Genomic DNA, 25,467 nt, shown 5'->3' on the forward strand with positions numbered 1-25,467 from the left:
TTACTTCATTATCAATACTTCCATAACACTTATATATTTATCAACTATAGCAGTTATCACAGTTTACTACAGTTTGTTTATAACTCTATCATTCACATGAAATTGTTAAGTTTTTTGAAAGCATGGTACAGATCTTCCTCATGTTTATATTTCTAGGATCCAACAGTGTTCATAATACAACAAAGTTCAGTAAACTTTCTTTTTTAAGGTTTTATTTCTTTGTGTGTGAGAGAGAGAGGGAGAATGGGTAGAGAAGGGCAGAGGGAGAGGGAGAAAGAATCTGAAGCAACCTCCACACGAAGCACAAAGCTCAATGCAGGGCTTAATCCCAGGACTGCAAGATCATGACCTAAGCCTAAACCAAGAGTCCGATGCTTAACCAACTGAGCCATCCAGGAGCTCCTCGGTAAACTTTTTAAATAAATGTATGCATGTACAGATGGATGAATGAGGTAATATATGACATTATTACAACTGTTGTATTGGTAAAACCATATTATTTATCAACACAATAATTTGTGCAGATATTAGAGCTACAACTTGGTGAACATTAAAAAAGATAGCCTTAATTGGAACATGGATGAATATTAATGAAATATTAAAATTAATATCATTTATCTTAACACATTGTAGATACTCATTTCTATGTATGTCTTATAAAAACATTTACCCCTTTAAAGCAAATATTTCTGTTTGCAAATATTCTCTTATACTAAAAAAAATTTTTTTTAAGATTCCATTTATTTATTCATGAGATACACAAAGAGAGAGGCAGAGGCATAGGCAGAGGGAGATGCAGGCTCCCCGTGGGGAGCCCAATGCAGGAAACCCAATGCAGGACTCGATCCTGGAACCCAGGATCACACCCTGAGCTGAAGGCCGTCGCTCAACCGGTGAGCCCCCAGGTGTCCCTATATTAAAATTAATAAATAACTACTCTTGTTCACTGCCTAAAGTTGGAGGATCACCTGATTATATTTGAGGCTAACACAACCGTTCAAGGTGACTATTATAACCCCAAGAAGATGAATTCAGATGCATTTAGAATGACTGCCTTTAGGAAAAAAAAAAAAAACAGAGTTGTGCTTACCTATACAGTGGAGGGAAATTTAGCAAAGGCTCAAAGGGTAAAATTCCAAACACTGACATATCAATATTCTACTATACAAAACACATCTCTAAGAATCATAACATATGCCATTTCTATGGCTTCTCTTTGGGAATGGAATTAACATTCTTGCACTAACTGGAAATGGCAAATTCTTAAATTGTTAATAGCTTCCCCAGGCTGCTGCTCCTTTGCAGTACATTTAGCTCCAAATTATGAAAATATTGTGATGTATGCTCATCAACCTATAATCCTAAATCTCTTTCTATTACTGAAAACAATTTTTGGACTGGGGATTAAACTACAGGGGTCCACTTCTGAGCAGGAAGTATTTTAACATGGAAATCCATTGTACATTTTATACCTGTTTTCTTGAATACTAACAGATAGCGCATCTGGATTTTAGGCTTACAAAATCTATTTTGCTAAATACAATGTCATGTTTAGCATATAGTAAATCCCGCCAATTTTCATGGTTTCAGTACTAAGGAGGAGGAGTGATGGTGGCAAATGGTGCTTATTAGTAACTAAGTATGTAACTGAAGGAGACACTGAATAGGGAAGGAAGAGAACAGGTCCAAAAAATAAGAAAAAAAGGAACTTATTACAAGAATATAAATGCAACAACCTTTAAGAAATTAAACAAAGACATGAAGGCAGAGGGAATATAAGGTTAAGGATGTGTTCAGATGAAGTAAAAAGATTAAATTAAAGTGGACAGTAAATCAGAGTTGAGATTTCCCAACTATTACTGCACAGAGAGAAACCTAATTTATATGTTCCATGGTATCCATGAGTAAAAAACAGATGCTCAGCATAATAAAAGCTTCTTACATGTCTTCATGAAAAGCCCACTGTGCGCAAATGGGGGTGAGTTGTATGTCATTTATGGAAACTTTTGAAAATCTTTAAAACAATATTACATATTGCTTGTAGATACTTGTATATGTACTAATAGTGCACAACATGTGGAAGGAAAGATACATACCAACATTAGAATAGTAGTTACTGGGATCCCTGGGTGGCGCAGTGGTTTGGCGCCTGCCCTTGGCCCAGGGCGCGATCCTGGAGACCCGGGATCGAATCCCACGTCGGGCTCCCGGTGCATGGAGCCTGCTTCTCCCTCTGCCTGTGTCTCTGCCTCATTCTCTCTCTCTCTCTCTGTGACTATCACAAATAAATAAAAATTAAAAAAAAAAAAGAATAGTGGTTACTTCTAAGGTTGGGTGGGGGAGTGTTAAACTGTAACATTCCATTTCTTTTTCAGAAATAAGACAAAGCAAAAAGTAAACTTCATGGTACTTTTGAGTCTATCATTTTCTGTAGGTTTGAAGCATGTCATAAAGAAAAATATTTAAAGTTTACAGGTGAAATATAATGAGCAATGTATTTCAACAATCTCAAAGTAAATACAATCAGTATAAGGTCTTACAGCCTTTTCTTTTTAATACTGCTTGATGAAGACAGTTGAAAGAAACAGCAATAGCTGAAAAAAAAAGCAATTCAGTCTAAGCAATTTGGTAAGGTGGGGAGGTGGTCAAAATCATGCCAATTGAATAAATGATTCTTTGGTGATCTGGCCAACCCCAGCAATGGAGAGTACCATATTAGGTAAGGGGATGAACTTCCTCTCCTTCAGAAAATTCTCCATGAATGTATTTCTTCCTGAGATTCTGATAAGCAACTGTCAGCAGTGGGTTCAAAGTTTTATTCTTTGCCAACTACTTATTTCTTCTGTTAAGTTCCATGCCTGGATACTCAGCCAAGCTGGCATAGAACAGATGTCCTCCACAGAGAGTTGTGGAGCCTGACAAAGACAAGTGACTGGATGTAAGGCACCCCATGGCAAGTAGTACTCATGGCACCTGTGGGCAGGGATTGCCTGGACTCTACGGGAATTGAGGGAAAAGCACAGATTTTTTTTTTAAAGCACAGATTTTTATGAAGAATCACATCACTACCATTTTTTAATTTTTTTCAAATGAATGGTTTAATAAATAATAACTGTTATATTAGTGTATCTTTGTATGAAGTTTAATAAGTGCATAAAATAAGAAGTTCAGATAACTACAGTAAATATTAAATAGAGTGAAATAGCACAGTCCTTATTGTATTCTTTATTACTGTGTTATTTTCATTGTAACACATCAGCAAATGAATAAACAAGTTCACTGGTACTGGGCATTTTAACTTCCACCTTAGCATTAGAATAATAATATTGCTAACAATTCCAGAAAAACCACCATAGTTCTAGAGATCTGAAAGTATCTAATATTCCCATAACTCTCCCCAACTCCTGTTATGAAGGCAAAGGGATGATGTTCCTACTTCCCCTTCCATGTGCTCTTTTTCCTATCAATTTCCAAGACTTCCCATGATAATCATGCACACATATAGTAATTGGAAGTGGGTCTGTGTAATCTTCCTAGCTCCACATCCCTAACTATTATCTCTGGGAATGACCATAACTATACAAACTAGCTTTTCTAGGGGAGTCCTTTTATGAGCATTCAGACAAGTACCTTTGCTTTGGTATGTTGTGGATGCTAGAGAAGCCATGAGGTACGAGCCTGTGTTGGAGCCCCAAGTACAGTCCCCTCCCCTTCAAGTCAAGTATCTACCAACATTCTTTCATAGGCCAAAGAACCCTGAGGTCTGGACTATCAAGATGTGTCTCTAGTCTAGACCAATGGTTCTGAAAGTGTGGTTTTCACACCATCAGCATCAGTATCATCTGGGAACTTGTTAGAAATGCAAATTCTGACATGCAGAGAGTCCAAGATGGCAGAGGAGTAGGAGAACTTAGTTTCATCTGGTCCCAGGAATTCAGCTAGATAGCTATTAAATCATTCTGAACTCATGCAAACACAACCAGAGATCTAATAGCTGCAACTCTACAAATAGAAAAGCAACCACTTTCTGCAAGGTAGGAGGCTCAGAGGAGCAAACTTGAGGAGATATATGGGAAGATAAACAGCAAGGAGAGGGAGCCTCTGGCAGCTGGCTACTGGAAAGTGATAGAGGAGCTGAATGCAAAATTGGAACTTTTAGAAGTCTGCTCAGGTGAATGCAAAATTGGAACTTTTAGAAGTCTGCTCAGGTGAGGGACATTTCTGCCTGAAAGGTGATTAGGTGGGAAAGCAGGGGTGGAATCCTAGGTGGGACAGTGTGGTCTCAGGTTCCGCGAGGTCACAGGAAGACAGGGGTGCCTGGGTGCAGCAGTTCCCAGGCATCAGAAGAGGGAAGCAGGCTGCAATCAGCAAACCCAAGAGTTTCAGCTTGGAGTTGCCATAAACCAACAACCATGGCCCATCAGTGTGACAGTTCTCAGAGCAGGGGCCCAGCAAGTGGCAGAACCAGTATGTAAGACAGCCTCCACCACCACGGCTTCCTCCTCAATGTGTGTGATGACGCAAGAATCTGCAGGGTTTGGGGACTCAAAACAGGGTCATATGCCTGAGATATAAATCCTGTCACAGGCTGGGTGAGCACAGAGTGCAGACGGGGACCAGGCAGACAGAAGTAAGTCACTGCTTTTCCCTCAGAGTGCACTGAGGAGTGGAGCCCTGAGCTTTCTGCTGGGAGCTAGAAACTGGGAGGCCACTATTTTCACTCTCATCCTCTAAAGCACGGGGGAAGCCTTCAGGGGAAAAAAGCCATCTAGAGCAATTCAGAGCAGATTACTTACCCTGGCTTGGGAGGTGCAATTCCACCTGGGGCAAAGGCACCTGAGAACCAGTACAACAGGCCCCTCCCCCAGAAGATCAGCAAGAGCACCCAGCCAAGACCAAGTCTACTGACCACAAAGAACTGAAAACTCCCACTAGGGGAATACAGCATATAGTCTTCATGGTTTTTTGTTTTTTGTTTTCCTCCCCACAATTCTTTATGTATTTTTTTAATTGGAGTTCAATTTGCCAACATACAGTATAACACTCAGTGCTCATCCCGTCAAGTGCCCCCTCTGCCCATCACCCAGTCACCCCATCCCCCCACCCACCTCCCCTTCCACTACCCCTTGTTCATTTCCCAGAGTTAGGCACCTCTCATGTTCTGTCACCCTCACTGATTTTTCCCACTCAGTTCCCCTTCTTTCCCCTATAATCCCTTACAATTTTGAGATGTAGTTTCTTTTAATAAACTGACCAAAATACACTTAGGATGTAGTGTATTGCTCTGTCTGTTCACTTTTATGTTTATACTCCTTTTTTTGTCTTTTAATTTTCATTTTTACAATTACATTCTACCCTTTCATTATATTGAATTTTTTTTGTACATAAAATTTTTTCTTCTGTTACAATTTTGAGATCTAGTTTTCTAACAAATGGACCAAAATAACACACAGGATCCAGGATATTGCTCTATTCTGTTCACCTGTTTGATTATATTCTCTCTCTTTTTTTCAATTTTGGGTCTCTTCTGATTTGTTTAGTGTATATTTTTCTGGGGTAATCATTGCCATTTTAGCATTTTCTTCCTTCCTCCATCTATTCTACTCTGGGTAGAACAACAAGATGGGAAAAACTCACCTCAAAAAAGAGAACAAGAGGCAGGACTGACTGCCAGGGACCTAATCATTATGGTCGTAAGTAAGATGTCAGAGCTAGAGTTCAGCATGACGGTTATAAAGATACTAGCATGGCTTGAAAAAAAAAAACCACAGAAGACACTAGAGAATCCTTTTCTGGAGAAAAGAACTAAAATCTAATCAAGTAAAAATAAAAAAAGCTATTAATGGGATGCAATAAAGGAGGCTCTAACCCCTAAGATAAATGAGGCAGAAAAGAGAATTAGTGATCTAGAAGATAAAATGATGGAGAATAAAGAAGCTGAGAAAAAGAAATAAACAACTACTGGATCACCAGGGGAGAATTTGAGAAAATTGGGATCCCAGAAGAAGAGGAAAAAGAGAGGGGGCAGAAGGTATAGGGGAGTAAATTAAAATAGAGAACTTCCCTAACCTGGGGAAGGAAACAGGCATCCAAGTCCAGGAAGCACAAAGAACTCCCCTGAAAATCAATAAAAATAGTTAAACTAAAAAAAATTTTTTTTAATAAAAAAAAAAAAAGTTAAACTTACAAGTCTGTGAGACAAGGAGAAAATCCTGAAAGCAGCTCGGGACAAGAGGTCTGTAAACTACAAAGGTAGAAACATTAGACTGGCAGAAGACCTATCCACAGAGACATGGCAGGCCAAAAAGGACAGGCATGATATATTCAGGGTGCTAAATGAAAAAAATATGCAGCAAAGAATACTTTATCCAGCTAGATCTTGTTCAAAATAGGAAGAGAGATTTAAAAAACAAAGCAACATTCAGTAAAAAGAGAAACTAAAAGAATTTGTGGTCACCAAATCAGTCCCACAAGAAATATTAAAAGGGTTCCTTTAAGTAAAGAGAGCCCAAAAATAACACAGACCAAAAGGAACAATCTATAGAAACAGTGACTTTACAGGTAATACAATGGCACTAAATTAATATCTTTCATTAGTTACTTTGAATGTAAATGGGCTAAATGCCCCAATCAAAAGACACAGAATATCAGACTGGATAAAAAGCAAGACCCATTGATATGCTGTCTGCAAGAGACTCGGTTTAGACCCAAAGATACTCCCAGATTTAAAGCGAAGGAGTAGAAAGCCATTCATGCTAATGGACATCAAAAGAAAGCTGAGATAGCAATCCTTATGTCAGACAAATTAAAATTAGATTTTAAACCAAAGACTATATAAGAAATGAGGAAGGACACTATATCATAATTAAATGGGTCTATATTGTTAAAATGTCTATGCTAACTAGAGCAATCTATACATTGAGCGCAATCCTTATCAAAATACCATCAACTTATTTCACACAGTTGGATCAAATGATCCTAAAATTTGTATGGAACCAGAGAAGACCCCAAATAGCCAAAGGAATGTTTTATTTTTTTCCCAAAGGAATGTTGAAAAAGAAAATCAAAACTGGTAGCATCACAATTCCGACTTCAAGCTCTATTACAAAGCTGTAAACATCAAGATAGTATCGTACTGGCATGAAAACAGACATATAGATCAATGGAACAGAATAGAAAACCCAGAAATGAACCCTAGAATCTATGGTCAACTAATCTTCGACAAAGCAGGAAAGAATATCCTGCTGGAAAATGGAAAAAAAACAGTCTCTTCAACAAATGGTGCTGTGAAGACTGGACAGCTACATGCAGAAGAAGGAAACTGGACCACTTTCTTACACCATACACAAAAATAGACTCAAAATGGATGAAAGACCTAAATGTGAGATAAGAATCCATCAAAATCCTAGAGGAAAACACAGGCAGGAACCTCTGTAACCTTGGCCACAGCAACTTCTTGCTAGACATGTCTCCAGAGGCAAGGGGAACAAAGGCAAAAATAAACTACTGGGACTTCATCAAGATAAAAAGCTTTTTGCACAGCAAAGGAAACAGTCAACAAAACCAAACAGCAACCTACAAAATGAATGAATATACTTGCAAATGACACATCAGATAAAAGGCTAGTATCCAAAATCTATAAAGAATTTATCAAACTCAATACCCAAAGAACAAATTATCCAATCAAGAAATGAGCAGAAGACATGAACAGACACTTCTCCAAAGAAGACATACAAATGTCCAAAAAACACATGGAAAAATGCTCAACATCACTGGGCATCAGGGAAATACATATCAAAGCCACAATGAGACCACCTGATACCAGTCAGAATGGCTAAAATTAACAAGTCAGGAAACAACAGATATTGTCGAAGATGTGAAGAAAGGGGAACCCTCCTACACTGTCATTAGGAATGCAAACTGGAGCAGCTGCTCTGGAAAACAGTATGGAGGTTCCTCAAAAAGTTAAAAATAGAACTATCCTATGACCCAGCAATTGCATCACTATGTATTTATCCAAAGGATACAAACATAGTGATCTGAAGGGGTACATGCACCCCAATGATTATAGCAGCAATGCCAAACTATGGAAAGAGCCCAGATATCCACTGACAGATAAATTGATATAGAAGATGTGGTATATATACACACATGGACTTTTTTTTAAAAAAAGATTTTATTTATGCCTGAGAGACATAGAGATAGAGGCAAAGACATAGGCAGATCAGGCTCCCTGCGAGAAACCTGATGTGGGACTCCATCCCAGGACTCTGGGATCACACCTTGAGCTGAAGGCAGATACTCAACTGCTGAGCCACCCAGGCTTCCTCCTACAACGGACTTCTACTCAGCCATCAAGTCTTGCCATTTGCAAAGATGTAAATGGAACTACAGGATATTATGCTAAGTGAAATAATTCAATCAGAGAAAGACAATTATCATACAATCTCAGTCATATGTGGATTTAAGAAACAAAACAGAGGATCATAGGGGAAGAGAGAAAAAATAAAACAAGATGAAATCAGAAAGGAAGACAAACTCTAAGAGAGTTTTAATCATAAGAAATCAACTGAGGGTCAATGGAGGGGAGATGGGTAGGGGGATTGGGTAACTGGGAAATGAACATTAAGGTGAGCATGCGATGAGCGCTGGGAATTATATAAGACTGATGAATCACTGACCTCTACCTCTGAAATCAATAATACGTTATATGTTAATTAGTTGAATTTAAATAAAATTTTTAAAAAATAAATGAAAATTCCCAAGCTTCACTGCAGTACTGATGAATCAGAAGCTTTGGGGGTGAGTACCAGCAATCTGTGTTTTAACAAACCTTCCAGATGATTCTGATTATTTGCTAAAGCTTGAGAATCATAGCTTATTCTCAATTTTGGTCCACTAGAGGTCGTATAGTGTGAAGAATGTGAATTCTGGAGCTAGATTTTTCTGATTTCAAATTCTAGGTCTCCCACCTACTATATGCTACTGCACAAATTGCCTCACCTTTCTGTGCTTCAGTTTCCTTATCTGTAAAATGATCTATAATATCATAAATAATAAAATATAATAGTATAATAGTAGTATACCTATTCATAGGATGGTTATAAGAATTAAATGGCTTTAAGATTTATTTATTTACTTGAGAAAGAGAGAGAGTGAATGCAGAGGTAAGGGGCAGAGGAAGAGGGAGACGGAATCTCAAGCAGACTCCCCACTGAACATAGAGCCAAAGTGGGGCTGGATCTCACAATCCTGAGACCACGACCTGAGCCAAAATCCAGAGTCAGACGCTTAACCAAACGGCCACCCAGGCACCCCTAAATGAATTGTTTTAATGCTTGTTGGTTATTTTCATGATTAAACAAGGCAGAATAATTTGGCTCAAATTCTGCCTTTGGCAAACTCCTTTACTTCCCTGAGACACAAGGACTTCACCTGTAAACAGGAAAATTTATCTGAACCACTTGCATTACTGGGCTGATATAAAGACAAAATGAGAAAATGCGTTAAGTCCTTTGTAAACTGAAATAGCTACTTAAGGCAAGGTAGCAAACATACGCCACATTCACCAACTTGATAGTGATTTTCCCCTCATTCCTCATCAGGTGCAATGTAAATCCAATAAACTGCCTCTTTCGGTTTCTCTCCACCAACTAATCACCCTACCAACTTTTTAGAGAACGCTCAATTCATACTGAGAACAGCTGTCACAGTCTACAAGGTATTCTTCTAGCATCTTCTATAGTACTTCTTTAGATACCAGACATGTTTCTCTTTAGTGACATCATTCTTGCTGAATAAATGTTTGTTACTCCCCCAGTGGTTTCCATCGGAGTTGGAATTACACCCCAGATAGCAGCATGACTTACTTGTTGATATCCTTCCAAATTTTAATATACAGAGTAACTGTACAGAAGACACATTACAAAACCAAGGATTGATCGAGCAACTATTTAGGAACAATGTACTGTACTAAGGCTTCACATACTTCCTTCCATTCATTCCTCAAAACAACCCCATGAAGCAAGTACTATAGCTACTCTCATTTTATAAATGAGAAAAACAATGTTAAAAGAGGTTAAATAACTTTACCAAAAGCTTTCCAACTAGAAAGATCTCTTTGATTCCAAAAGTTTTTTTAATAGACCCACCCTGTAGAACAAAATCATCTTGTCCTGGAACTCATTTGGCACTTTGAAAACGAAACACACAAAGACAAGGACAAAGACAAATGAACCAGCTTATCTCATATGCGTTTCAAGAAAACTTGTGTTCAGGTGAGGTTCAAGTGACATTTTTAAAATGAATGCTCAAGAAGCATTTCATTCTTCTCTAGTCACCATCTTTGCCACCACAAAGATCAGGGCTGTGTTTCAGAATGGCACCTAACTATCCCTAAGATCAAAATCAAATTACCACTCCTATCACATTACACAGTTATTGTTGTTGTTGTTGTTTTAAATATTTTATTTATTTATTCATGAGAGAGACAGAGAAAGAAGCAGAGACATAGGCAGAGGGAGAGGAAGAAGCATGCTCCATGTGGGGAGCCCAGTGCAGGACTTGATCCCAGGACCTGAGATCACGACCTGATCAAAAGGCAGATGCTCAACCACTGAGCCACTCAGGCACCTCTGTTGTTTTGTTTAAACTTGCCATATTGGTTTATTTGTTCCCCCACCTCCAACCCTACAGCACATCATTTTTAACCAACAATTGAAATGATCTTGTTCGTCTATTCAAAAACATCTTTTGCTGACTTTTTTTTCATATGCTTTTCATCAATGAAAGAGGTCAGTATGCAAAAGCACTCAGAAAAGCCTAAATATCCATAAAATCATAAAGTTTATTTAGAAATGTAAGCTGTAAGAGAGAATTCCATTTACTCATAATGTCATCTCAGGATTTAAGAGCAAATGTCCAAAGAACACCAAATGGGTGCTTAGAAAAACCTACAACTGCAAACATTTAAATAGTGCCAAAAGACCTTTCAACCAACCTTTTTACTTGACAGATGCCATCTTTGAGGGCTTTTGGAGTAGGCTCACCCACACTCCTTCAACTGGTAGAAGCAATACTTAAAACTCAGTTCTATTTAACTGGGGTTTTCACTTTGCTTTGTTATAGTGCCTTGACAAATAAATCTATGTAGTTTCCCAACCATACAGACCTGAGAACTGCCCTCTAGAAATATTTGAATAAATTAATTTGCTGACTCAAATGCAAATGAAGTGTTAATTTAGTGGATCTTTTCATCTCAAACTTAAATTCTGTTAAACTTCAAGTGCATTTGCTTCAACTTTTGAAAAAGATTTTGTAAGAATCCTTAGTTGTTATCCATGGATGGTATGAATTTATGAAGTGCTAATCTGGATGAAAACAGCATTATAACATAAAATGCATCATTAATACTTTAAAACCCAGTATGATTTATATTTATATAAATAACATAAAGGAAGCCAATTAAACCAAAGTCACTGGAGTGTAAATAACATAAAAACTTATTGTTCCTTAAGCTACTGAAAATAAACTAATAATGAAAGTATTTATCATATGTCTAAAAACCAAGCAGGTACGAGTGGGTTAAGCAGACTTCGGGGAAAACATTTTTATTTTTCTGACATCTTTTAATGCAGGCCCAACATTTTCATCGACTCAGATCCATTTAAAATGTGACATTATATCTGAAAGTTGCCTTTTGTCCATTTGAGTAATTAATAATTTAAGTGTAACAAGGACATCTTGATTCAAACACTTTGTAATCTGACTAGGAGGATATTTAAAATTCATTACAGTACATTAAACTTGCAGTGAACAGTTAGCTTCATTGCAAAATAAATAAATAGCTAATTTGCTTTGATCAGCAAAAATTCTGATAAAATCAGCAAAACACCAATTAAAATGTGAAAAATGTCACCTACCGTAGTTATTCTAATGGAACATGGACTTACAGGAAGGAACTGATTCAATGTTTATTTTCATACCAGCTGTGGCTTCCAAATGTAAATCATTTCACTTTTTACTAGTGTAGCTAGCTCCTCTGTGGTCCCTGCACTGATCCTATGGTTGAGCAGTTTGTATTACCTAACAAGGTGGCTCTATTAGGGTTGCTATTGAATTCCTTTTTCTGGCAAATCATTGTTTCCTTTAAATGTTTTACCAGTCTTCTCATGTCAGGGAGTACTGTTAATGGTTGAGGGCAAAAGCTGTGACCAAAGGATCCATAGTCCTTCCTAGCACGTATAGACACTCTTAGGTCGAGGCAGGCTCTCTTGAAGAAGGACCATGATCCTTTGATCATCTTGTCATGTTGGTCATGTTAGTCCATCAGCACCACACTGCTATCTGTCTACAATAATTCAGACTTTTTTTTTTTAAATTTTTATTCATTTATGATAGTCACAGAGAGAGAGCGAGAGAGAGAGGCAGAGAGAGAAGCAGGCTCCATGCACCGGGAGCCTGATGTGGGATTCGATCCCGGATCTCCAGGATCGCGCCCTGGGCCAAAGGCAGGCGCCAAACCGCTGCGCCACCTTCTGTCACAGCATGGTAAATTCTAGTTCAGTGTGTGTGTGTGTGTGTGTGTGTGTGTGTGTGTATTTCTACTACTTAACCTAGTACCGCTCAATAAATGAGTCCTGGGAAAACCAAGGAGTCCCACCTAGTGTCAGTCTCAGTTAATTCTATGGCAGGTGCCTGACCTTGATCTCAGAATCCAGAAATCAATTCGCATCTCCACAGTACCTCTGAAGTCAAAGGAATAATTATAGTGAGAAAGGAAAAAACTGCTTAACACTTCACTGCATGTCCTGTTTAGGGAATTAAAAAAAAAAAAAAGAATAAAAAACAGAATTGCTTTGAATTGCAAGACATTTTCTTTCCTCATCTGCCTTTTCTTCTAAGTAGGCAGTTTCTTCTTGACAAAAATCATGAATTCATTTCTAACAAGCTCCGTGGAATCTCTATCAGTTCTGGCCACTTCAGAAATCAGTAACAGGAAAGGAATATGCAAAAATGAAAATGATTGTGCTCTGTCGTGGGTGCTGTTTTCTCTTGAATTTTTTCAAAATGTTTCATCATCTTTTCAATAATTACATGCAATAGATATTTAAGAAGAAATGTTATGATGAGACCCTCAGCGTGGAATCTGGCCCATTTGCAAATGCACTTGCTCATTAACCAATTAGGAGATGAAGCCTACATTTAAGCAAATCCACAATTCAAAAACCCCCAAATTAAATTTAAATACCTCAGGGCAACCCATAATGAGTTTAAAATTAAGTGAAATAACAGGAATTTTACTGGGTTCAAAACAACTAATTGTTGGAAGCTGCTTTCACTCATTTGAAGTTCTGTCCAATTACTGCCATTGCATTTCATACCTTCAATTTATATCTTGCCACATGAGTTTCCTTTTAATAATAGGGGATGGGTCAGTCCATTTGCCAGTAAGATGAGTTCTGCATGTATGCCTTAATATATACACTGCAAAACTCAACCTTGAATATGTCCATATGAATTTAGGACTGTATTTGTATCCTTAAAGAAAAGTTAGAGAGATACATGATCTTATCTGCAACTGGTCATTTGTTTTCATTTAATTAGAAGGCATAATGGCATAGTGAAATCAGAAAGGGCTTTGTACTGACTCCAGCTACCACTCTCTAAAACCACACATTTGTGGCAGTCTTAGGCAAGTACCTTTACCTCTCTAAGCCTCATCTTTCTGTATGTGTAAAATGAGACAACGGTACACTTAACTGACAGAACTGTTGTGTGGGCCAGATGATCATAAATGTAAAGCATGTAGGATAATGCTTGGCATATAGTAATCACTCAATAAATTCCAACTACTACAATTAGTCACTACCATGCCATATTAAAAAAAAAACAAAAAAAACATGCAAATTAACAAGATGCAGGGTCTTGATCCTCAAAAGGGTTGCCAGATATAGCAGATAAAAATACAGGCATGGTACAATATTTGGGACAGAGTTACACTAAAAAAGTATTCACTGTTTATCTGAAATTCAAATCTAATGGGGGCATCCTGTATTTTATCTGGCAATTTAGTGCTTAAGTTCTAGTACTTAAAGACCTTAAAATTTCATATTTTCCTTTAAATTCTTGGGAATCAAGCAAAGGGCAGGTTAGAAGAGAAATGTTCAGATTACTGCCTTAATTCTTCACTTCACTTTGGGCATAGAGACAGAAAGTTTCCACTGTCACTCTGGATGTCCTTGGGACACCATGACATGCAATCAACATCACCTGTGCTGGCTGATAATTCAGAGTATATGATGCCCTTGTTTATAGCATCTTCAATTCCACAGACATTTTTACTTGACTAATTCACTGTTTCATACCAGGCAGGGGGTAGGGAGGAAATCATTCAAACTAAATGCTACTCTGAAGTTCAGTTACTTGGCTGGAAAACAGCAGATAAATTGATAATTGCAAATGGTCTGAAATTTGAATGATTTTTTTCCACTTCAACTAAATCTATTGAGCACACCCAAATAATTTAAAAGTGCTGAAAATAAGCAGTATTGGGGATTAATGAAAGCAATATATTCACTCTGTTGCATTTATTATTTTTAAATTATAGTACTCCCACTTGAAGAAATGCAATGAGGTTGAAATGAAGCAATTTTGTTGTTAAATACTGTCATTTAGAATAAAATGCACATGACTCTGGAACAGAAACAGCATATACTGTTGTTTTTTTGTTTATCCTTAGTTATTTTCAAGTGAAGCAAAAAAAAAAAAAAAAAAGTAGTAACAAAGAATTCCTATGTATCAATGATCCCACAGGAAATTGACCAGACTTGGCACAAGTGGTGTGGGATGGGAGAACTAAGGAGGCAAAGATGAGAGTTCAGATCCTGGCAGCTCCTTCTTGGGTTCAGCTAGGAATGGCTCTTCTTGCTGGTGGATTGGCTCTAGCCTCGTGCCTCTAAGAACAGAGAGGGCTGTAGGAAATAGAGAGGCCTGGACTACAGGACATTCTCTGGGGGCACAGACTCTATCCTCATAGAACTTATTTTCTGGTAGAGGAGACAAACAAAAGAGTTAAAGTATTTTTATATCAAATGATGCTAAGTGTTATGAAAGGAAAATGGCCTTTCTTGCTGTGTAACTTTAGGCAAATTACTTACCCTCTCATCAACTCTCAGCTTGTTTGGATTCAATGTCCTTATATGCACAATAAGAGAGATCTACCATGCAGGGTCTTTATGAGAACCAGAGATGATGGATGCAAAATGCACACAGTTCCAGAAGAGAAGCCATAACTGTAATGGTTTTTTTACTATTATTTTTTATTTTGTAGTTTTATTACTATTATTTTCATTATTTTTTCTGCACTTTTTAGAAATGGAAACCAAAAGTATAGCAAAATAGAGTTGCCAGATATAGTATAGAATGCACAGTTAAATTTAAATCTCAGAAAAACATATAATTTTTAGCATAATATGTCCTATAACATACAGAACATGCTCATGCTAAAAAAATCATTTATTGCTTATCTAAAATTCAAATTTAACTGGGCATCCTACATGCCAGCCTTGCCCATTTTATAAAAATATAAAAAACTATCCTCAGTAAAAAAAGTCCCTCCCAGGAAGTCTGTCAACATAAAAATCTTTCTGAGTCACATTCCTCTTTCCCTATTTTTTTCTGTAATGTTGATATTTTCTTAATTTCATTTTCCTTCTATGTTAATGTAGGTCACAGCAACTCTTAATCAAAATAAAGGTGCAGAGTGCTAAAAGCCTTGAGGAGGCTCTATATTCCTTACAGAAGACTCTTGAATATAGGGCCACTAGAAGTGCATCCCTGTCTGTAAAATAGAGTGCCAAATAATGGTGATCTATCTTACAGCATAGTGCAATGGCCTGCAGTAAATTGGGGAACTCAGTGTGGAATGTGGAAAATGCACAAGAAAGCTATTTTTTTCACTCATTTATTCAATAAAAATTCACTGAGTTCCTATGATATGGCAGGCACTGTTTGAGGCACTCAGCAACTCTCAGCTTGTTTGGATGTTCCATATGACACAGAATCTAACCTCATTAAACTTACCTTCCATTCAGGGCAACAAACAAACAAAAAATTGTGTCAGATGATGATAAGTGCTATGGTAGAAAAAAAGGAGGGTAGGATTAGAGAGTTCCAGGGAGTTGTTATTCTCAATTGGGTGACTGAAGAAGGAAGGCAGCCCTGATGAGTGACAGTTGCAGAATCCTTAATTGAAGTCAGGAAGCAAGCTACAAGGATATCTGGGGGAAGAATATTCTAGAGGGATGGAACAACATATCTAAATTCCTGATACAGGGATCCCTGGGTGGCGCAGCGGTTTGGCGCCTGCCTTTGGCCCAGGGAGCGATCCTGGAGATCCGGGATCGAATCCCACATCGGGCTCCTGGTGCATGGAGCCTGCTTCTCCCTCTGCCTGTGTCTCTGCCTCTCTCTCTCTCTCTCTCTCTCTCTCTGTGACTATCATAAATAAATAAAAATTAAAAAAAAATTTAAAAAAAAAAAATTCCTGATACAGGCGGGTGTTTGACATATCACAGGAAGACCATTCATTAGTGACGAGACTGATCAGGAAAACATATTTTTATTTCCATAAGCCAGTTTACCTGGAAATACTGGCCTTACATAGACCTCAAGATTTAATTTTAAGCCCAACTCCACCACTGCTTACCAAGTTTACATTGACAAACCCCCTGTATGTGTCCAAAGGTTTGAGAAAGCACCACTTTAGAAGTCTATTCTTAAGGGAAGCAAAGCCTCTTCTAGCTGCTACCACTGCCTTTACCCAGCCTCAATGACACTATAAGGTAACGCTCCCATAGCTACCTTAAAGTTGTACTAGATGTAGGACCTTACAATGGGAAGAGAGCTCCCAGCTTACCTCATATAACTACATCTTTCCCTTCTATGTCAGCCATTTTCCTTTTTAATAGATTTAATTTCTATCCTTTGCCATAATAAGTGATTGATCTAAAAATTCTGTCCCTGCAGGTGCTAGTATACAACTTGGCCTCTGGCATTTGCCCCTTTTCTCTATTTCTTAGTCATCACGCAGTGTATATAACTTGGTAAGATGGTCTTCAGAAGAAGTACTTAAAACCTTTAAAAAATGCAGCTTGACTAGTTTTTCAGTACCTTCACATTTTCTTTCCCTAGAAGGTAAGTTTATAATGAGGTTAAACTTGACTAGTTTTTCAGTACCTTCACATTTTCTTTCTTTCACTTTCTTGAAAGTGCTTTCAAGAATAGAACAAAATTATTTAAAATAATCAAATTCATTTTTAATATGCCAACACTATATTAAAGTGGTTCTTGGATTCAGTAATTGTATCTCAGTCTTAAGTAGTGTAAATATATCTTTCACTTACTTTACTTTGTTCTGTATAAAGATCAATTCTAGTAAATTAACATGTTAGGATCTATATATTCAATGATGTAGAAGGCTTCTTAAAGTTCTTTTCACTCTTCTTAGTAAATATTTTATCATTGTTGTGGTGGGTAGAGTAGATACTAGGACATTTTTCCTGTGGCTCCTTCTATCAGAATTAATACTGATACCTCTACAATACCAGGTATAAAAAATTTTCTCTGATAGAGCTTCTGAAAATTTAGTGGGAGCCATTGAAGACCTGGAAACAATGGTTCCTTGTATTTCCTGCACAATGACTTGTTTATGACATTTTGACTGCTTTTTATCAAGATTTCTGAGCAATTTCCAGCATTAACTGACAACAAAGGAGCCCACTACGGGGAAAGAGTCATTCAAGCTACAAGTTCCCTACATTGAATCCCATAACTCCTACTATACAAAGGTGAAGCATGTATTGGTAAGTTATGGGTGCTAGCAAAGTCATCTTTTAGGGAAGTAAAGCCTTCTCTACCTCTAGCTAGGATCACTTCCCCAACCCTATACTTACCTAGGGTTTCCAGTTCTCTGAGAAATGATTACCATTTCACATTTCCTTGGGATGAGATCCCTGGCTACAACTTGTTATCCTCAGATCTGGTTTTAACTCTCAAAATAGAAGTCCTAAAGAAACAGAAACAAAAACAAAAAAAAAGCATACTCTCAGCCAGATCTACCAGGCTGGTATTATTGACATTTGGCTTATGAAGAGACATACTGCATCTCCACTCTACAGAAGCACCAACCTAAAGAAGCACCAACTTCCCACTGTAATCATCTACCTTAAAAAAAATTCTGACAGTGGGAAGTGCTCCTGAATGCCGTATTTTGTGACACCAAAGATGAATCTCAACCTCCCAGAAGTTCTTTCCATCTCACAATAAAAATAAGATGCAGAGCATCAAAACAACATCATTCCCTCCCATTCTCCAAAATACCCAAGAGTAGAATGGTAGCTTATTATAAGCAAACACCATGCAAATGTAATGTACTGATTACCGGAGAAAAATAAAGTTTCCTCTTCATGCTGTTCAGTTATCCTGCTCATTTCTTAATAGTCCTACATTCATAAAAGGCCAAAGGACTCTGACCTTGACAAGCTAACTGAGCAGGAAAAGGCAATCATGTGTACAAGGCTGTCACCCACCCCACAAATTATGATAAAATACACCTCGGGATCAGAAAAAAGAGTTGTGTATCTCCAGTGACATCCACAGTAGTACATTTAAGGATCTGAATAGAACAGCAATTTATTTTGCACTAACATGTTTTATGGTTATCATCAAGCATTATGTCTTCCGAGACTGAAAGGTGATGTTTTTATGGACTCTGGTTCCTTGTTGCATTATCTTCACAGCTCAGAAATGATCTCTCTCTTTTTAAGCCCCCCCCTTCTCACTCCCACCTTTGCCCCTCATTTAACAAAGCAGCCGCTTTTCTAAAGGAAAGAGGAAAAATAGAATGAATCCACATTACACAAAGGGCACAAAATGAACAGATTCCAACCCTGAACAGTTTCAAAATGAATGATTATCTGGCTAATTAGTGAAATAAATAATAATAATTGCCTGTCCCTCCTCATTAGAGCCCTTAATAGTAAATGGAACCCTAGTGCGGAGTTCCAGCAAGCCAGTTTCACAAGACTCAATCCTGATTTGGAAAAAAGACATATAACTCTATCATGCAGATGCCCAAATGACAACCCCTAAGACCAGATCACAAAAAATGATCTGCAAGGGAGATGGGTGGGGGGATTCCAGGATCTGCAAGGGAGATGGTTTGGGACATAGAGGGAATATTTCTGGCTTCCTTCTATGCTTAAGGATTATTCTATGTTCTAGGCAACCAAGAAATAAAAGCCAAGAAGCTGTGGACATAGAGCACAGGGGCCAGAACATAGAAGGATTCTTACTTGTTCAAAGTTTATGTATCTGGCAAGGTTCATGTTCTTAAAGTCTGATCTAATCCATCTGCACCATTATTTAGCCAGGCTACTTGTTAAACCTACCGTTCTGGGCTCAGACCCAGTTCCACTGACTCAGAAACTTTGAGAGTGAGCCCACAGTCTGCATACTTAACAAGATTCCTAGGTGCTTTGTACACACCTGAACTTAAAACACCACTGCAGTAGTCAGTGGCTGGTGAGACTGGGCAATGCTATGAAATAAAAGCATGTTTCTGCTTTGTGGGGAAGATGCTATAGCAGGAAATGTCATCAGACTGGATCATCTTCTTGTTGGAAGTTTTGGCCTCATGGTTCAACCACAACATCCTCTTGCCAGCGTTCCTTTCTGTACCAGCCTTGCCTCAACATCTGAAGTTAGCAGAGAACCTCGATGCAGTTCTGCCCCTAGAGCCAGCCCAGCCCAGCCAAACCTATTACTCAACACTGAAAGCCTTTGATTGGGTTCTAATGAGGCAGCAGATCAGCCTTTAGGGGTCTGTTCTCAGTGTGATAAGCTCCTCTTAATGTTAATCAATGGAGAGTTCCCACTGCTTGGGCAACATTCTTGTAAAGCTCTTGCTCCTTGATGCCCAACATTTCTTTCTGTGTTTTGAAATCTACCAGTGTTCAAGTGCTGGGTGGAAATAGGAATATAAAAACTGTCTTTAAACTCTCCCCATTTTCTGAATAAACCTTCTTTCAAGACTACCTGGGTCCCTAATCCATGCTGCTTCCTACACCATGACACACTTTATCCAACCTCATAAAGTAACTAACTATCATACGCTTATCAGCACTGGGGAGACAGAGCTGTTTCATGAGCTCAAGGAACTCAGAGTCTAGGCTGGGAAACAGATTGAGAAATGGACAATTATAACACTGCAGTATCCATGGGACAGACTGAGGAGGAAACTTGGGTGGAGTTTCAAATGATGAAGAGGAGATGCTCAAGAGAAGAAAGAATAATGCTCAAGAGCAAATACTTGAAAAAAAAAAAGAGTATTCCAGTAAGGGGAAGAAGGGCTTACACAGCCAACTTAGTCAACAGGCTCCAACTTGTCTGTGTCTGTCACAGTGAGCATAGTGCCCAGGGTCCAAGATACTTTTAGGAGACCACAGAAATGTTTTAGTCTAATTTATCTCAAAAACAGAAGGAAAAATAAATACAATGATAATGAATATAGACTAATCTAGCCAGTTATACTCATTTTTATACCAATGCAGTCATAAAATACAGTATTTAATTTTTTTTTTAATGGAAGAAGAGGCCCATAAAGGTAAAAGTGCCTAGGGCACTCAAAAGCTATAATGTCGGGATCTCTAGGTGGCTCAGTGGTTTAGTGCCTGCCTTTGGCCCAGAGCGTGATCCTTCATCCTGGAGTCCCAGGACTGAGTCCCTGCATCAGGCTCCCTGCATGGGGCCTGCTTCTCCCTCTGCCTGTGTCTCTGCCTCTCTCTCTCTCATAAACAAACAAACAAATAAATAAATAAACAAACAAACAAATAAATTTATTATTTATTTTATTATTATTTTTATTTATAAATAAATAAAATCTTTCTAAAAAGCCATAATGTCTAAGTCATAACCAGTGGCTAATGCAAAGATACAGGTGAGCAGTAACGTCTAGAAATGCAAGCAACAATACCTATAACGCACTGAGCCCTTACTCTATGCAAGACACTTTTCTAAGAGCAAATATTCTTTATTCCTCACAATTCTACAAAGTAGGTACAATTACTACTACCACCCCCATTTTACAGATAATGAAATCAAGGCAGAAGAAAATAAGTTCCTCAAACTCATATAGATAATATACTCACACTTCATCCAGATAACCAGGTCACCTATTTAGGCACTATTACTCTAGAGTCAACACACTTAGGCTCTAGGCTGACTCCCTGAATTATTTACAGGCATACTTCAGAGATATTGTGGGTTTGGTTTCAGACTACCACAATAAAGAGAATATCACAATAAAGAAAATCAAGTGAATTCGGGGGTTTCCCAGTGCATATAGAAGTTATGTTTACGCTATACTGCAGTCTGTTAAGTGAGCAATAACATATGTAAAGAAAAAACATACACACCTTAGTTAAAAAAATACTTTATTGCTAAAAAATGCTAACCACCATCTGAGCTTTCAGCAAGTTGTAATCTTTTCACTGATGATTGGTCTTCCTTCAATATGGATGGCGGCTGACAGATCAGGGTGGTGGTTGCTAAAGATTGGGGTGGTTGTGGCAAGCTCTTAAAACAATAATGAAGTTTGTCATATTAGTTGACTCTTTCTTTCACAAACAATTGTTCTGAAGCATGTGACACTGCTTAGTAACATTTTACCCAGAAAACTTTCTTCAAACTTAGGAAATCAATCCTCTCAAATCCTCCCACTGCTTTACCAACTAAATTTATGTAACATTCTAAATCCTCTGTTGTCATTTCAACAATCTTCATAGCATCTTTACCAAGAGTAGATGTCCTCTCAAGAAACCACTTTCTTTGTTCATCATAAGAAGCAGCTTTTTGTGTTTTATCATGAGACTGCAGCAATTCAGTCCCATCTGCATGCTCCACTTCTAATTCCAGTTCTCTTGCTATTACCACTACATCTGCGGTTACTTTCTCTCCTGAAATCCTGGGCTCCTCAAAGTCATCCAGGAGGGTTATAATCAACTTCTTCCAAACTTCTGCTAATGTTGATATTTTTAACCTCTTCCCATAAATCACAAACATTATTAATGGCCTCTAGAATAGTGAATCCTTTCTAGAAGTTTTTCAATTGACTTTGCCCAGATCCATCAGAGAAATCACAATCTGTGGCAGCTAATAGCTTTATAAAATGTGTTTCTTAAGTAATAAGACTGGAAAAACAAAAGTACTCCTTGATCCATGGGCTGCAGAACAGGCATTGTGCGAGCAGGCATGAAAACAACATTCACCTCACTATACATCTCCATCAAAGTTCTTGAGTGACCAGGTAGGTACACTATAAAGGAGTAGTATTTTGAAATCTTTTTCTCTGAGCAGCAGGTCTTAACAGTAGGCTTAAAATATTCAGTAAACCATGCTGTAAATAAATGTGCTGTCATTCAGGCTTTGTGGTTCCACAGATATAACCCAGGTAGAGTAGATTAGAATGATTCCTAAGGGCCCTAGGATTTTCATCATGGTAAATGAGAATTGGCTTCAACTTCAAGTCACCAGCTGCTTTAGCCCCTAACAAGACAGTCAGCCTGTCTGTTGAAGAGTTGAAGCCAGGCATTGACTTCTCCTGCCCAGCTATGAAAGTCCTAGATGGCATCTTCTTCCAATATAAGGCTTTTCCATCTGCATTGGAAATCTGTTGTTTAGTGCAGCCACATTCACTAATTATCTTAGCTAGATCTTCTGGATAACTCACTGCAGCTTCTACATCAGCACATGCTGCTTCATTTTGCACTTCTATGTTAAGAGGATAGCTTCTTTCCTTAAATCTCAGGAACTAATGTCTACTAGCTACAGACTTTTCTTCTGCAACTTCCTCACCTCTCTCGGCCTTCAAAGAATTGAAGAGAGTCAGGGCTTTGCTATGGCTTCAGTTTTGCCTTAAGGAAATGTGGCTGGTTTGATTTTCTATCCAATCCACTAAAACTTCACTTTCTCATCATTCATGTATTTACTGGGGTAGCATTTTTAATTTCCTTCAAGAATTTTTCTTTTGCGTTCACAACTTGGCTAACACTTTGGCACAAGAAGGCTAGCTTTCAGCTTATTTCAGCTTTTGACATGCCTTCCTCACTAAGTTTAATCATTTTTAGCTTTTAATTTAAAGTGAGAGATGTGTTACTCCTTTTATTTGAACATTCAGAGGCTACTGTAGGATTATTAATTGACCTAATTTCAATACTGTTGTGTCTCAGGCAATAGGGAGGCCCGAGGAGAAGGTGGTGAGGGATGGCCAATCAGTGGAACAGTCAGAACACACACAACATTAATCAATTAAGTTTGCCGCCTTTATTAGTGCAGTTCATGGTGCCTCAAAACAATTACAATAATAACATCCAAGATCACTGATTACATATCACGATAACAAATATAATAATTAAAAAGTATGAAATATTGCAAAATGCACAAATACTGTTGGAAAATGGAACCAAAAGACTTGCTTGATGTAGAGCTGCCACAAACCTTCAATTTGTAAAACAAACAAACAAACAAACAAAAAAACACAATGTCTGCATAGTGCATAAAGTGAGTTATGCCTGTAATTATCTGTGATGAAGAACCCATTTTCCTTCTTTCCAATAAGTTACAAACCATATGTTTGTGGAAAAAAACAATAGAGAAGAATTGCTAGGGAAAAAAAAGGAAAAAATTGCTAGAAAGGTGCAACATAAAATGAAAACATATAGAAGACAACGCCAATTTTTAAAAAAATAAATGGAAAAGACATAAAATTATAGCATAATAGTTACACTTGGACGTTGTAGCCATGTCAAATTTATACAAAAGTTTCTAAAAGCTTACCCTCAATGGCTATGCTTACCACATCTCGGACCAGTAATGAACAGTTTGTAGGCCAACATGGGTCCCTGCAAGCACGTTGGGTATAAGCACTGCTCTGGCTTATACCGCCAGCTGGATGATCTGCAGTTTGTTTCTTTACGTAGTAATGGAGTGGAAGGGAGTCACACAAAGGAGGGTGCCACTTCTCTCAAATGTTGGTTAGAGGGCTTGAGAAGGGAGAGGTTTGGGAGGTAAGAGTGAATTAGGATGTGTACGTTTTTCACCAACTTGAGGGTGTGTGTGTGTGTGTGTGTGTGTGTGTGTGTCAGGGACTTGCTTATTACAGGCAGAATTGGGGGTGGTGTTACCTGAGCTTCTCATTCATTAAAGCCTGAAATTTTAGACTTTTGTTTCAGCCTTAAATGAATTGATACATATATATCATTGAGGCACACTCACATAATCGAAAGATGTTCAACTACAAACTTTAAATTGGGCCCCACAGATGGTCCACACTCCCTGTGGTGCTCTATGGGCTATTGTTTTTAATTTAATCCCTCATTTGTCTTATAAACCATACAACTGTGTTGATTACATAATTTTGCATCAAAAACTGGTAATTTATTAATATAAACACAATATATACCATATTTTGTCATTTGCTTTCTATATTTTATTTTACATAAGTGAATTTCTGAAAAAGTAGGAGAAAGTAGGATTTTGACAAGCACAATCGTATTTCAAACGTCCCAGAAGATATTATATGGGCAAGCAGGCTATGTGTAGTGAATTCTATTTCCCTGTTTATAAAATGAAAATGATGTAATTGGGTGATGGGCATTAAGGGGGGCATGTGATGTGATGCGCACTGGCTGTTATATACACAACTGATGAATTACTGAATACTACATTGGAAACTAAGTATGTACTATAAGTTAGCTAATTGAATTTAAATTTTTTTTTTTATGATAGTCACAGAGAGAGAGAGAGAGGCAGAGACACAGGCAGAGGGAGAAGCAGGCTCCATGCACCAGGAGCCCGATGTGGGATTTGATCCCCGGTCTCCAGGATCGCGCCCTGGGCCAAAGGCAGGCGCCAAACCGCTGCGCCACCCAGGAATCCCTAACTGAATTTAAATTAAAAAAAATGACAAGTCTTTGAAAATCTTAAAGTATTGTGTATTAGCATTTGTTATTAGTAGCATTAAAAAGAAGACAACAGGCTCAAGATGACATTGTTTATGCTAAGCTCCCATCACTAAATTGAGACTTAATTACAGTTTCAGCTCTCCAGAACTAGAATCTTAAATCAGTCAGCCAGGAATCCTAGATCAGCACTAGTGATGTAATCTGCCTGACAGACTCATGCCAGGCCCTAAAGGAACTAATTCTGCAATAACCAACCCACTTTTTGCCTACTATTATTTCCTCATTCCAGCTCCCTTCTGCCTATAAAAATCTTTCATTTTGTATAGTTGCTCAGAGCTTCTTTCTATATGCTAGGCTGGATGCTGCCTGATGTTAATAGATTTTTTCCTTAAACTTTTAAAAGTGTTAATATGATTGTTTATCTTTTAACAATAATATTCTTGAA

The 25,467-nt window shown here is 37.9% G+C and overlaps 1 long non-coding RNA gene across 21 annotated transcripts in view; it reads right to left on the reverse strand.

The window, feature by feature from the left end:
• LOC140623015 (uncharacterized) overlaps window positions 1–25,467 on the reverse strand; it is a 402,108-nt gene that overhangs the window by 312,874 nt on the left and 63,767 nt on the right. For 20 of the 21 annotated variants that reach the window (XR_012022691.1, XR_012022698.1, XR_012022690.1 and 17 more), the window contains 2 exons: window positions 17,955–18,067; window positions 2,097–2,275 (listed from right to left, as the gene is read on the reverse strand). This is a non-coding gene — a long non-coding RNA (uncharacterized lncRNA). Of the gene's footprint in view, window positions 1–2,096; window positions 2,276–12,395; window positions 14,973–17,954; window positions 18,068–25,467 lie in introns of those variants that run through there. The other variant, XR_012022688.1, reaches the window with a different exon arrangement.

This window comes from Canis lupus, chromosome 32 (genome assembly GCF_048164855.1).
Source record: "Canis lupus baileyi chromosome 32, mCanLup2.hap1, whole genome shotgun sequence".
NCBI lineage: Eukaryota > Metazoa > Chordata > Mammalia > Carnivora > Canidae > Canis > Canis lupus.